Source organism: Grammomys surdaster, unplaced genomic scaffold (assembly GCF_004785775.1).
Source record: "Grammomys surdaster isolate TR1022 unplaced genomic scaffold, NIH_TR_1.0 126546, whole genome shotgun sequence".
Classification (NCBI taxonomy): Eukaryota; Metazoa; Chordata; class Mammalia; order Rodentia; family Muridae; genus Grammomys; species Grammomys surdaster.
The window spans coordinates 4,676,491-4,689,749 of NW_021621338.1; positions in this window are offsets into that span (position 1 = coordinate 4,676,491).

Consider the following 13,259-nt stretch of genomic DNA (forward strand, 5'->3'; position numbering starts at 1 on the left):
AACATGAGATTTCCGTTTCTGAAGAGAATGCAAAAACAGGTCTAACCAAAAAAATAGGCAGATCCAAAAGAAAATAACCAATTAGAAAAATTGTTGCCTTAACTCATTTCCTTTATTAATCTCTAAAGTTTGGATTTAGAACTGGAACCCTGTAACTGCATCAAAATATCAAAGTAGGTTAGCAGTCTGTGTCACCCCTTCACATTTACCGTTGTCAGATGGTTTCTTCGTGCTTTGTTGGTGATAATTTTCACTATCAGATGTCTTGACCAGTTTGTGCTCACCAATGAATTCAAAGCCTGAGAAAAAAAAGCTTTTCGGGACTAAAAGAAAAATGGGCAGAAATGTGAAACTCATTATTAGGACACACACACAGTCCCAGCATCCAGGAGGGTAAGACTAAAGGACAGGATAAATTGAGGCCAGCCTGAGCTATAAGACCCTATCCTTTAAAGAGACAGAGAGAAGGAGGGAGAGAGAGAAGTGAATGAGAAGAGTTTGTTACCTGGTTTATGTTCAGGGAGGAGGCAGTACATTTTAGTTAACTTATGTATCCAAATAGCTAATAATGTAACTTGTCTGCCTTAATGAAAATGTAGTATTGAATAAGGTAGTACTTCTGTGCTGTGTCCAAGTTAGCATGCTACCAAAGGATGGTGTTGTGTATTGTGTTTATTGGCAAATTAACAAACTTCAAGGTACCCAAGAGAAAACTAACAGAGGTTGGATATTATAGGCAGAATTCTTGAAGGAACTGGGAATGTTTAGTCCAAAAAAAAAAATGAGTTGGATTATGTCAACAGCCTTCAAAGTTCTTTGTCAGAAAGACTGCAGAAGGCAGAAATTAATTATTTGAGTGGCTGTGGATAGATAAAATGCTAGATAGAATTTAGTTTCCTGGCCAAGACACAGCAAAACAGAATGGTCTAAGGAGGATGGAGGAGCCACAGATTGCTTGTGTTTTGTTTTTTGACACTGTTTCATTATGTAGCCCAAGCTAGCCTCTAACTTCTGGTTTTCCAGCTCCAGCCTCTGGAGGACTGGTATTACAGATGTACAACAGCAAAGAACAGACAGGATTGGTGACTTCAGCGGGATGGGATGGGGCAGAACTCTCCCTCTGAACACCATCATCTCCCAAATGATCTTTAAAGTTACAGTAGCTCTAAGAGTAATATTATCATGGAGGGGACATTGTCCCTTTGCTTTCCCTGACCAACTAAAGCAGTGGTTCTTAACCTGCAGAATGCTGCTACCCTTTAATATAGTTCCTCAGGTTGTGCTCCTAACCATAAAATATTTCTCATTGCCACTTCATAAGTAATTTTGCTACTGTTATGAATTGTAAATATTTTGCAGATAGAAGTTTACCAAATGAGTTGCGACCCACAGGTTGAGAACCACTGCGCTAAAATCAGCTTTCTTCTCTTTATGAACATACCGTTGTGCATCACTGGCCCACACACCATTGGCACCATTGTGCTCTGCTTACTCATCCTGGGCAGTTCATGTGTTCCCCTATTTGGTTCTTAGTCATATGCTGATATGGCCTAAATCTTAGTTAAATTCCTTTTCCAAAACTTCCACCTAGGCACCTTCACTAGAATGTGTGTGTGTATGTGTGTGTGAATATATATTTTTTTTTCTGAAATTCAGTTTATATATTTTCCTCTATTTTGCTGCTGAAACTGAGCAAAGGGTCCCACAAATACAAATAAGTATTATCACTGCACTACTCCTAGCACGTTTTATTCTGAGTGCTGGTTATATGGGAGTGTTGCATTTATGAGCATTTGTTGGGCTATCTAATTTTGAATTTGTGTCACTTGCTGTGGTCTGAATGTTGATGTCTCCCTGCTTCAAGTCCATTTCTGCTGATATTTTGATGATAATGATCACCTTCATCTGGATAATTTATAGACAGAATTTTAATTCTCACCATTTTGGAACCTGGGAAGTGTTCAGACAAGGGATCCAACAGATTCATTGTCTGGTGAAGGCTAATCTCCTCCCAAGATAGGATTAACTGCTGTGTCTTCCAGAGAACTCTGTGGCTGTGTCCTTACATGACAGGATGAAAGGGCTAAATAGCAATTTTGCACTCATAAAATCATGACTTCTATCCATAGGAGTTTCATCCTTATGAATTACTTTCTGAAGACCTCATGTCTCACACTATCATATTACCAATTAGATTATTTATTTTCTTGTAGGATTTATTGTGTTATGCCTTGGTTATTTTATAACCAATACAGGCAAGGTAGACCTCTCATATACTGTTGGAATTAGAAGCCTTGGAGTAGGAACTGTAGAACAGTGATTGATGAGTAGTCACTGGTGCTCAAAATGTTTAAGGATATTAAGTTTCAGTAGATGCAATTAGGCATAATTATGTTTAGTCATGGCATCCCTCAAATTTCCTATGTTGAATTTAATCCTCAGCCAATTGTGAAGAGTACACACCTGTGATCCCAGCACTTGGGACACACAGAAGAGGACCACCACAAATTTGGAAACAACCTGATCAATATAGTGAGTTCTAGGTCAGCTAGGGCTGTGATCCCCATTGTGATTGTAACAGATTATAAAGGGTAGATACTTTTTGGTGCTGTGGTTGAAACACTGTTACTTGTATTCCACGCTGGCTTCAAACCTATATGTAGTCAAGGATGACTTTGAATTTCCAGGTCTTGTTTCTACCTCCCAAGGGCTGTAATTATGGGTATGTGCCACTTTAGAAAAGAATTTTTTTGAGACAGAGTCTCACTGTGTAGCTTTGGCTGTCTTAGAACTTTCCATGTAGACCAAGTTTACAAATACAAAGAGATCTGCCTGTCTCTCCCTTGTGCTCCTTGATCCTCCCAAGTGCAAGGATTAAAAGTTAATGTGACCAGCCGGGTGGTGGTGGTGCACGCCTTTAATCCCAGCACTTGGGAGGCAGAGGCAGGCGGATTTCTGAGTTTGAGGCCAGCCTGGTCTACAGAGTGAGTTCCAGGACAGCCAGGGCTACACAGAGAAACCCTGTCTCAAAAAAAAAAAAAAAAAAGTTAATGTGACCATTCCAGGCTTCCAGCTACTTTATAAAATGAGAAACATTGAGATGGTGAGCTAGTTTGGCAGGTTACTGTGTGTTGTAGTAAAAAATGAATTGGTCTGCCCAAGCTTGACAGCATAAATTCAATCCCTGGAACCCAAAAAGGTGGATTTGGTGGGGTACAACTCTAATCCCAGAATCCTTACAGTGAGAGAGGGGACAAGGACATGAGAATCACACAGAAACCTGCAGGCAGGCTAGCCTGGAGTAAGGATCGCAGCAAAAATGAGAAACTCTTATCTCAAAAACTGAAAGACAGAATCAACTGCAAAACTTGTCCTCTAACCTCCATGTGGCCATGGCATGTATATACCGGCACTCATATACACACCACACACATTAATAATGAGGGTAATAATAAAACATTACAAAGTAAATGATGAGCATTTTGCTTTAAGAATGAGTTACTGAGGCTGGAAATGTGGGTAGTGTTTGCCTAGCATGCACAACACTGTAGGATGGGTCTGCAAGCTTATAATCCTAGTACTCACGAGGCCGAAGTGGGAGAGTCAAAGTCCCAAGTCAGGCTATAGAGGTGCTTTCAGGGTTAAGTTCACTGCTGCTCTTCCAGAGAAGCCAGGTTTGATTCTCAGCACCCACATGGCAGTTCAAAACTGTGACTCCAATTCTAGAAAATCTAAAGCCCAGTCATAGACATAAATACAAGCAAGATATCCACATGCATAAAATCAAACTTACAAAGGTAAAATCATCCTTGGCTATATAGGAAGTTTGGGGCCAGCTTGGGATAGAGTATACCCTGTGTATAAAGAAATAAACAAGCTAAACTAAGTTGGTAGGATGGGGAGAGTGATTCATGATAGAACACTTGCTTAGCATATTTAAGACTTGATTCTGAGCATCTCGCCAGGTAAATACATTTCTCACTGTAAAGATAAGTGTGGAGATGCTAGCAAAGCCCACTGTGCTCTCTCTTGTCTGTCCATCTGTAGCACCTGGTATCCACTGGCACTGCCATGTACGCCCTGGCAGAATAGTTCTAGTTTGGGTTTTTGTTGGTGGTGGTGGTAGTAGTGGTGGTTTTTTGTTTGTTTGTTTGTTTGTTTGTTTGGTTGGTTGGTTGGTTGGTTGGGTTGGGTTGGGTTGGGTTGGGTTGGGTTGGGTTTGGTTTGGTTTGGTTTGGTTTGGTTTGGTTTGGTTTGGTTTTGGATAGAGTTTCTCTGTGTAGCCTTGGCTGTCCTGGAACTAGCTCTGTAGACCAGGCTGGCCTCAAACTCACAGAGATTCACCTGCTTCTGCCTCCTGAGTGCTGTTGCTGTTTTTAATTTTAGTGTGTGTGTGTGTGTGTGTGTGTGTGTGTGTGTGTAATATAGGTGCATATTGTTCTGGTGCAGGTATGGAGGTCAGAGGATAACTTTTAGGAGTTGGTTCTCAAAACCCCTAAAAGGTCTCATGACTCATCCATTTTTTTGTTGTTGTTGTTTTGGTTTTCAGGTTTGTTTTTCTTTTTAGAAAAATGTTAGGCTGGGTAGTGGTGCCACAGGCCTTTAATCCTACCATTCAGGAAGCAGAAGTGGGCCAGTTAAGAAAACCTTGTCTGAAAAAAAGAAAAAAGAAGAAAAGATGATATCTACTGTATAGCTTTATTTTAAATTATCATACAAAATAATGGGTTTCATATGACTTTTTGCTTTTTGTTTTTCAAGACAAGATTTCCTCTGTGTAGCTCTGGCTGTCCTAGAACTTACTCTGTAGACCAAATTAGACTCAAACTCACAGATATACCTTCCTCTGCTTCCCAAGTGCTGAGATTAAAGGTGTGTGCCACCACTATCTGGCTCATTATGACATTTTAATACAGGTATATACCTTGGCTCATGTTCACCTCTCCAGTACACACACACAAACATACACATACACATACACATGAGAAGAGGGGGGGAGACAGAGACAGAGAGAGACTCATATGCTGAGTCTTCCACTTCTAGTTGGCAGAGGATTAAGGGTGCTCACTTTATGGATGGGTTAATCCATTGACGATGCCATAACTCATGGCCATTAGGGTGAAATATGCTCAATGGCCTTTGGAGAGTATATGCTCTCACCCCGGACTCTTCCTCTCTCCTCTCTGCTCCTACCTGACAAGAGATAAGCAGCTTTGCTTAATCATGTCTTATTCACCTTGATACACTACCTTAAAGAAGCAATGGGGAGACAGACTGTGGACTCAAACTTAGACAGCCATGAGCCAAAGTAAGCTTTCCACTTTGAAGCTGTTTCTCTTGGGTATTTTGTCACAGTGAGGAAAGACTAACTAGCACAAAAACTATACTGATAATTATATATTTCTGATTAATACAATATCTTCAGACAGCAGAGTTTTAAAAAACCTAACACACAGGAGCAAGAAACTAAAAAAGATAAACGGAAAGGAAAGTTTTTATATGCAAAATATGATCACAGAAATGAGGAATTCAGATGAGTGGTTACAACATAACTTGAGAAAATTATTTTGGAAACAACAGAAATATAAACTGGATGTAGTGTTCCCCATCCATAATCTTAGCACTTGGGAAATGGAGGCAGGAGGATTACAAGTTCAAAGCCATCTTCAGCAACACACAAAGTTTGAAGGCATGAGACCTGGTCTCCAGAAATGGGGGATAGAGGGAAGAGGTAGAGAGGGAGATTGGGTTAGAGGTCATTGAGGATGAACCTGTCCCTCATGGTGGGCTTTGGGCCCCACTTCCATTTCACTGTAACACTAGAAAGGTGAAGATTAGCTTCACCACTCCTAGTCAGAAGTATGGAGAACCTCTAGACCTGGGTGGAGATGACATTCTGATGTGCTCCAAGGATTAGAACATTACATACTATTGATTCCTTACTTAAGAGTTAATCCAACTGGGCTGTCAGTCACCTGGCCAGGAGTCTGCCCCACAGGAAATCTAATACACCTGAACACATGCTGCAACTATGGGAATAGTCATTTTCTTTTGGTTACTGACCAAAGCCTAGGCATCCTTTCCAAAGGCTGTTGGCTTTTTCTTTCTCTGAAGCCACCCATCCCTTCTGCCATTGGCTGCTACTTGCCAACTTCCATTATAGAAGGTATAATCCTTTTCTACCGCTTCTGGGCAGAGGACAAGGATTATAGCTTGCCTCCCTGTGGTTTCTCTCTCAAATGCAAATAAAATTGTCCTTAGCCTTCCTTCTGAGTCTGTTAATTCTTTGTTTTAGTTAAAGTCTTTTTTTTTTTTCTTTTTTTTTTTTTTTGGTTCTTTGAGACAGGGTTTCTCTGTGTAGCCCTGGTTGTTCTGGAACTCACTCTGTAGACCAGGCTGGCCTCAAACTCAGAAATCCGCCTGTCTCTGCCTCCCAAGAACTTAAATTCTAATTTTTAATGAGTGTGTATGTGTGTATGTGGGGAGGGAGGGGTTATATAACTGTTCCACACACATGCAGGAGGGCATCAGATCCTCTGGAAGTTGAGTTTCAGACATTTCTGATCTGACCAATATGGGTGCTGGGAACCAAACTAGGTCCTCTGGAAGAAGAGCACTAAGTGCTGTTAACTGCCAAGCTATCTCTTCAGGTCCCAGGGTCAATGTTTGTTGGAAACTCCCACTGGCAATATCCATTAATCTTTAAGTCTGCTTAGGCCCACGGGGGGTGGGGGGGGGGAACTTGTAGTATTCAGTCTGGTGCATCGGACTGTGTCCTGAAGAAAAGACAGACTGTGGTGTCTCCCCCTGTCTACATTCACTCAGCAGAAGGTCCCTCTAATTTACTCTAGAGAATAGTCCTCCTCCCTTTTCTCAGGGTACCAGAGTGCAACCACATGACTGTCCAGATTGGGAAGGAGTCTAAGGACCTGTTCCATCAACAAGACTTTGCTATGATTTATATATATGGTTTATCCATTTTGAAATTTATATTGAGAGTTGATCCCCACTAAAGAGTATTGGTTTGGTGGTAAAGTGTTTGCCTAGCTATCACACTATAAGAAGAATAAATCTGACCCCCTTATGAGATACTAATAGTGGTCAAGTGGGACAGTTAAGAGATCACTGGGGCTGTAATGAATTATCTCAGGGCTGGTTCTGTTATAGAATCCTGTGTGGCTAAGCCTCCCTCTCCTGCATTTCTGACTCCTGCAGTCTTGGAGCATTATCAGCAAGGAGGCCCTTAGCAGATGTGGGCCTCTTGCCTTGCACTAGAGTTGTGAACCAAAGCAAAGTGCCACATACCTGTGTAATCTCAGCACTTAGAATGCGGAAGCAGGAGGATTACAAGGTTTAGATTATCTTGGGATATATAGTAAGATCCTGTTTCAACAAACAACTCCATTTTTCAGTTGTTAAGGACATTATAGAGTAGATTTATGGGATGATGTACAAGATACAGAACAGATGCTGAGTTTGCCTTTAATCCCAGCATTTGGGAGGCAGAATCACATGAATCTCTTTGTTAGAGGCCAGCCTAATCTATGTAGCCAGTTCCAGGGCAGACAGGGTACAGTCAAGACCCTGTCTCAAAAAATAAAACAAAAATAAAACAAAAGAGCCGGGCAGTGGTGGCGCACGCCTTTAATCCCAGCACTTGGGAGGCAGAGACAGGCGGATTTCTGAGTTCGAGGCTAGCCTGGTCTACAGAGTGAGTTCCAGGACAACCAGGGCTATACAGAGAAACCCTGTCTCAAAAAACCAAAAAAAAAATAAAAAATAAAAAAAAATAAAACAAAAGAATACAGAACCAAAGACAATTTAAAGAATCTGGGTTCAGCCTGGCATGGTGGCACATGCTTTTAGTCCTAGCACTCAGGAGGCAGAGGCAAACCAACCTCTAGGTCAGCCTTACCTACAGAGCAAGTTCCAGGACAGCCAGAGCTAAACAGAGAAACCCTGTCTTGAAAATCAAAATATAAAAATCTGGGTTCAGATTTTATCTCTTTAATCAAGTAACTTAATCCCTCTTAGTCTCAGCCTGAGTGGAATCAGGACCAAGACAATCTTGCTGTAATTTTTGCTTTGACCTTTTCTGCTTTAAGCCTACTGAAGCTGAAATTAGAGACACCTGGTCATGACTGTACTTGCTAACTTTTAGAGGTGCCAATGTCTGCTATTCCACAGACTGATTAGTGATTAGCTGATTAGTGTGGCTAACACTGCTGCTGGACAAAGTCGTTTAGCAGGTTCAGATATGCTTTGTTGATCTATAAAAGACACAGACTTAGCACCGCTCAATTGATAACTGATATCTCCTGAAATAGCCATGCAAGTTGCAAATTGTTATTTAACAATTCAGCATTCTCCTTTATTTGAGAACTAAGGAAAGTACACCTGAGCTATGTACTGGGAGAACTGAGACTGGTTTGTCTGGCCTTCTCTCTGAAACTAAGGGACAGTGTTAACTAAACAGGCAGCGATACTGAAGGACAATAGCTGTGGATGGTAACAGGTCAGTAGGGAAAAGAGTATCTAAGAAGATGTTGGGAATGTCAGACTATCTTATTGAGGTAAATTCATTATGGCAATTAAAATATCTGTCAGGTGGTGGCGCATGCCTTTAATCCCAGCACTTGGGAGGCAGGGGCAGGCGGATTTCTGAGTTCGAGGCCAGCCTGGTCTACAGAGTGAATTCCAGGACAGCCAGGACTACACAGAGAAACCCTGTCTTGAAAAACAACAACAAAAAACAAACAAACAAACAAAACAACAACAAAAAGGCCATCAAACCATTCAGATTCATGCTCAAGAGATAACCTCCCAAATCAATCAGTCTACCTTTCTCTCTCCCTCTCCCTCTCTTGCTCTCTATCTCACTCTCTCAATCTCCCTCTCCCTTTCCCCTCCTCTCTCTTCCTCCCCCCTCTCTCTCTCCCTCCCTTTCCTCCCCTCTGAGTTCTCAAACCCTTTAGTCATTCACAGAGTGGGACTGAGGAACGATACAGTGTTCATCTTTGTTTCATCTGTCCCCCACCAAAGTTCCTCTAACTGGAAGTCTAGAATTCTAAAGCCACTGTTAAGCATAGTATGGGAAACAAAAACTATAGCTCCTGAAACCATCTGATTATAGTTTCACTTGGAAATAATAAATTAAGTCCACTTGTTAAATTAAGTAGCTAGGGCCAGGCAGTGGTGGCATATGGCTTTAATTCCAGCATTCAGAAAGCATAGGGAGTTGTATCTCTTGAGTTGGCCAGCCTGGCCTACAGAGAGAATTCCAGGACAGCCAGGGCAACACAGAGGCTCCCTATCTCGAAAAAAGAAAGCAAATAAACGGGGCTGGAGAGATGGCTCAGTGGTTAAGAGCACTGACTGCACTTCCAGAGGTCCTGAGTTCAAATCCCAGCAACCACATGGTGGCTCACAACCATCTGTTATGAGATCTGATGCCCTCTTCTGGTGTGTCTGAAGACAGCTACAGTGTATTCATATATAATAAACAAATAAATCTTTAAAAAAAAAAAAGAAAGCAAATAAACAAAATTAAGTGGTTAGGGATGCATCTCAGTGGTAAAGGGTATGCTTAGCATGCCCAAGGTCTAGGTTCAATCCTAAATAACTAATAAATGAATAAACAGTCATTTACAAACAAATAAAACTAATTTAATAAAAGAATATGCATACATGCTACGAATATACTGATATTGGTGAGGCTCAAACCCAAGACCTGACTTATGCTTGACAAATATTCTATTACTGACTGATATTCTTAGTCCTGGTGAACGGACTATGAATACATATCATATGGGGAACCTTCCCAGATGCTGAGTGTTCACTTTCAGAGCTTAGCAACTGTTCTGCAGCTCCCATCAACACCACCAGATGACAGGAAGCCAGTAAAGAGTTCTGACTTGGCAAATGCTCATTTTTATTAAGATAAGCTACCGTAACAGCTGTTATCTAAAAGAGAGTTTGGGGTTGCAAAATACAGTCTCACTAACAAGGACATTTATTCAGTTCTGTACCAAAAGTGCAAGGGTCAGTCACCTTTATCAGTGACCTTCGACTTTTCCTGCCTATCTTTTCTACCATCTTCAGGGAATTGTTCACTCGATGTTTTGTTTGTTGGTTTGCTTAAAAGGCTGAGTGATGGATACCACAAGTAACTTCAAAACAGAAATAATTTTTCATTTGAATGCATAGTAAGAGCTGGGTATGGTAGCCCAAGCCTATTATCCCAGCACTTAAGGCAGAAGGTTTGTCACAAATCTAAGGCCAGTCTGGCTTCATAGCACGGCTATTTCAAACAAAACAAGCAAACAAAAATAAGCTGAGTATAGTGGTGGTCTCCATGAACTCCACCACTTCAGAGACAGAGGAGAGTAGATCTCTGTGAGTTCAAGACCATGTCTTGAACAGGCTTACATGGTAAGTTCCAGGTTTGCCAGGCGATGGTGAGATAGTCTCTAGCAAAACTAACCAACCAGGTTAAAGCTCTAACTCACCCCTACTCCTCTCTACTGCCTAAAACTGGGCATGTGCGGTGTCTCATGCCTGTAATCCCAGCACTAGAGAGCTGGAGGCAGCTCAGGAGTTCAAGGTCATTATTGGCTACACATAGAGAGTTTTAAGGCAGCTAGGCTACAATAAGACCCTATCGCCAAAAAACAAAACAAACAAATAACCACATCCACATTTTAACATTTGAATCACTAATAAGGAATACAAAAATTCTCAACCTTTTCTGGAAATAAGTCTTGAAGTTACTAGGTTATAAAGTCAATTGATTAATATTCAAAACAAATGGAAGCCCCAGAATGCATTTGGAGTTAATGCCTCTTCAGGGCTACATAGGAGTGGCCTTATCAATTCGTGCAGAGTTAACTGCTTTTATCAGTAGGAGGTTGTCAGTCACCCACACACAATAATAACATTTACACTTTCTAAGGGGGACAGATGAAAGTAAGGTGGTTTACTAGAAAGGTTACTAGTGGCATCTTTTAAAAAGAAAGTGGTTAACATGTTTGTCTTTTTAAAAGTTTATTTTCTCTTTATACATGCAATGCTCAAGGGGAATGGGGGTAGTTTAATTGGCTTACACAAGTTATCCCCACCCCCAATTTTAGATTGCAAACTATTAATGGAATGGTGGGTGTTTTAGGGTTCCTACTGCTGTGATGAAACACCATGACCAAAAGCAACCTGTGAAGGAAAGTGTTTATTTCACTCACAGTTCTGCCTTATCAAAAGTGGTGAGGGCAAAAACTCAAGTGGGGCAGGAACCTGGAGGCAAGAACTGATGCAGAGGCCATAGGGGAATACTGCTTACTGGTTTGCTCAGCATGCTCAGCCTGCTTTCTTACAGGAGCGAGGACCACTGGCCCAGGGATGGTGTCTTACCGTGAGCTGCCCTATCAATCTAGATCTTAGGAAGACATTTTCTCAATTGAAGTCTTCCTGTCATATAAATCTAGCTTGTGTCAAGTTGACATAAGTTTAACATCACAGTGGGATGAAAACATCCATATTATACTGCAGCCAGCATCTTTCAAAAAGCAAATAGAGTGGGATAGAATATCAAATGCAAAAAAGAACAATGAAGTAAATAAGTATATCAAAACATAAGGGTGAGTTTTAACTTTGTGCCTCAGTATGCCTGTCTGAGAACACGTGCATATGCATATTGGATATTAAATACAGGTTTTAAAAATGTGTTTAAAGTTAACAGAAACTCTAGAGGCCTGCCTTTCTTTTCTTCTTTTTCTTTCTTTTCCTTTTCTTTTTTCTTTTCTCTTTCTTTCTTTCTTTCTTTTTTTTAGATAGGTCTCACTATGTAGTCCTGCTGGCTTCAAACTAGTTATACCCCGGCTCCAGTGCTGGGATCACAGGAGTAGGTCGCCACACTTGGAAAAACATGGCTTTAATTTTTTAATGTTTTATTATTTATCTTTTTTTTTGAGGCAGGCTTTCTCTGTGTAGCCCTGGCTGTCCTATAACTACCTCTGTTCACCAGGTTAACCTCAATCTCACAGCTGCTTGCCATTTCCTCCCAAGTACTGGGATTAAAGGCTTGTGCCAAAACTACCTGGCAAATGTGGTTTTTTTGTTTGTTTGTTTGTTTGTTTTTTGGTTTCTTTTTGAGACAGGGTTTCTCTGTGTAGCCCTGGCTGTCCTGGAACTCACTCTGTAGACCAGGCTAGCCTCGAACTCAGAAATCTGCCTGCCTCTGCCTCCCAAGGGCTGGGATTAAAGGTGTGCGCCACCAACGCCCAGCAAATGTGGTTCTTATTAATACAGGTAATGGGTAAAGATTTGAAACTGGGTCTCACTATGTAGGCTTTGTTGGCCCAGAACTCACTCTATGGACCAGAATGGTCTGGAATTCACAAATATCCTGCCTCTATATCCATGTACTGAGATTAAAGGCGTGTGCCACCACAACACAACAGCAACATTAACAAAACCATCTACTTTAAAAGACTGGCTCTAGCCGGGCGATGGTGGTGCATGCCTTTAATCCCAGCACTTGGGAGGCAGAGGCAGGCAGGTTTCTGAGTTCGAGAGTTCGAGGCTAGCCTGGTCTACAGAGTGAGTTCCAGGACAGCCAGGGCTATACAGAGAAGCCCTGTCTCGAAAAACAAAACAAACAAACAAACAAAAAAACTGGCTCTAGTTGGTCAGTGTCTACAATCCCAGCTACTCTCCAGGCTGAGGCAGGGGAGGGGGAATCACAAAATTGAGATCAATCTGGGCAACTTAAAGAAGAGGCTCTGTCTCAAAATAAAAAGGACCAGGCAGTGGTGGTGCACTCCTTTAATCCCAGCACTTGGGAGCCAGAGGCAGAGGCAGGTGGATCACTGACTTCAAGGCCATCATGGGCTACAGATTGAGTTTCAAGACACAGAGAAACAAAGCAAAGCAAAGCAACCGAATAAAACCAACAAAAAAAGAAAGAAAGAAAGAAAGAAAGAAAGAAAGAAAGAAAGAAAGAAAGACTGAAGATGTAATTTAATAACACAGCTCTCACCCTGTAAATCCTTGGCTCAATCCTCAAAGCTGACAGGAAAGAGAGGGAGAAGGAGAGAGGGAGAGGAGGAGGGGGAGGGGAGAGAGAGGGAGAGAAAGGGGGTGAGGGAGAGAGAGAGGGAGAGCGAGGGATCAATCTGGAACTGCAAAGACACTCATCAAAAAGAAAACACACCTGCTCAGTATATGATCACTAATTAAAGTTTTGTCTTTAAGCGAGGTGGGACATG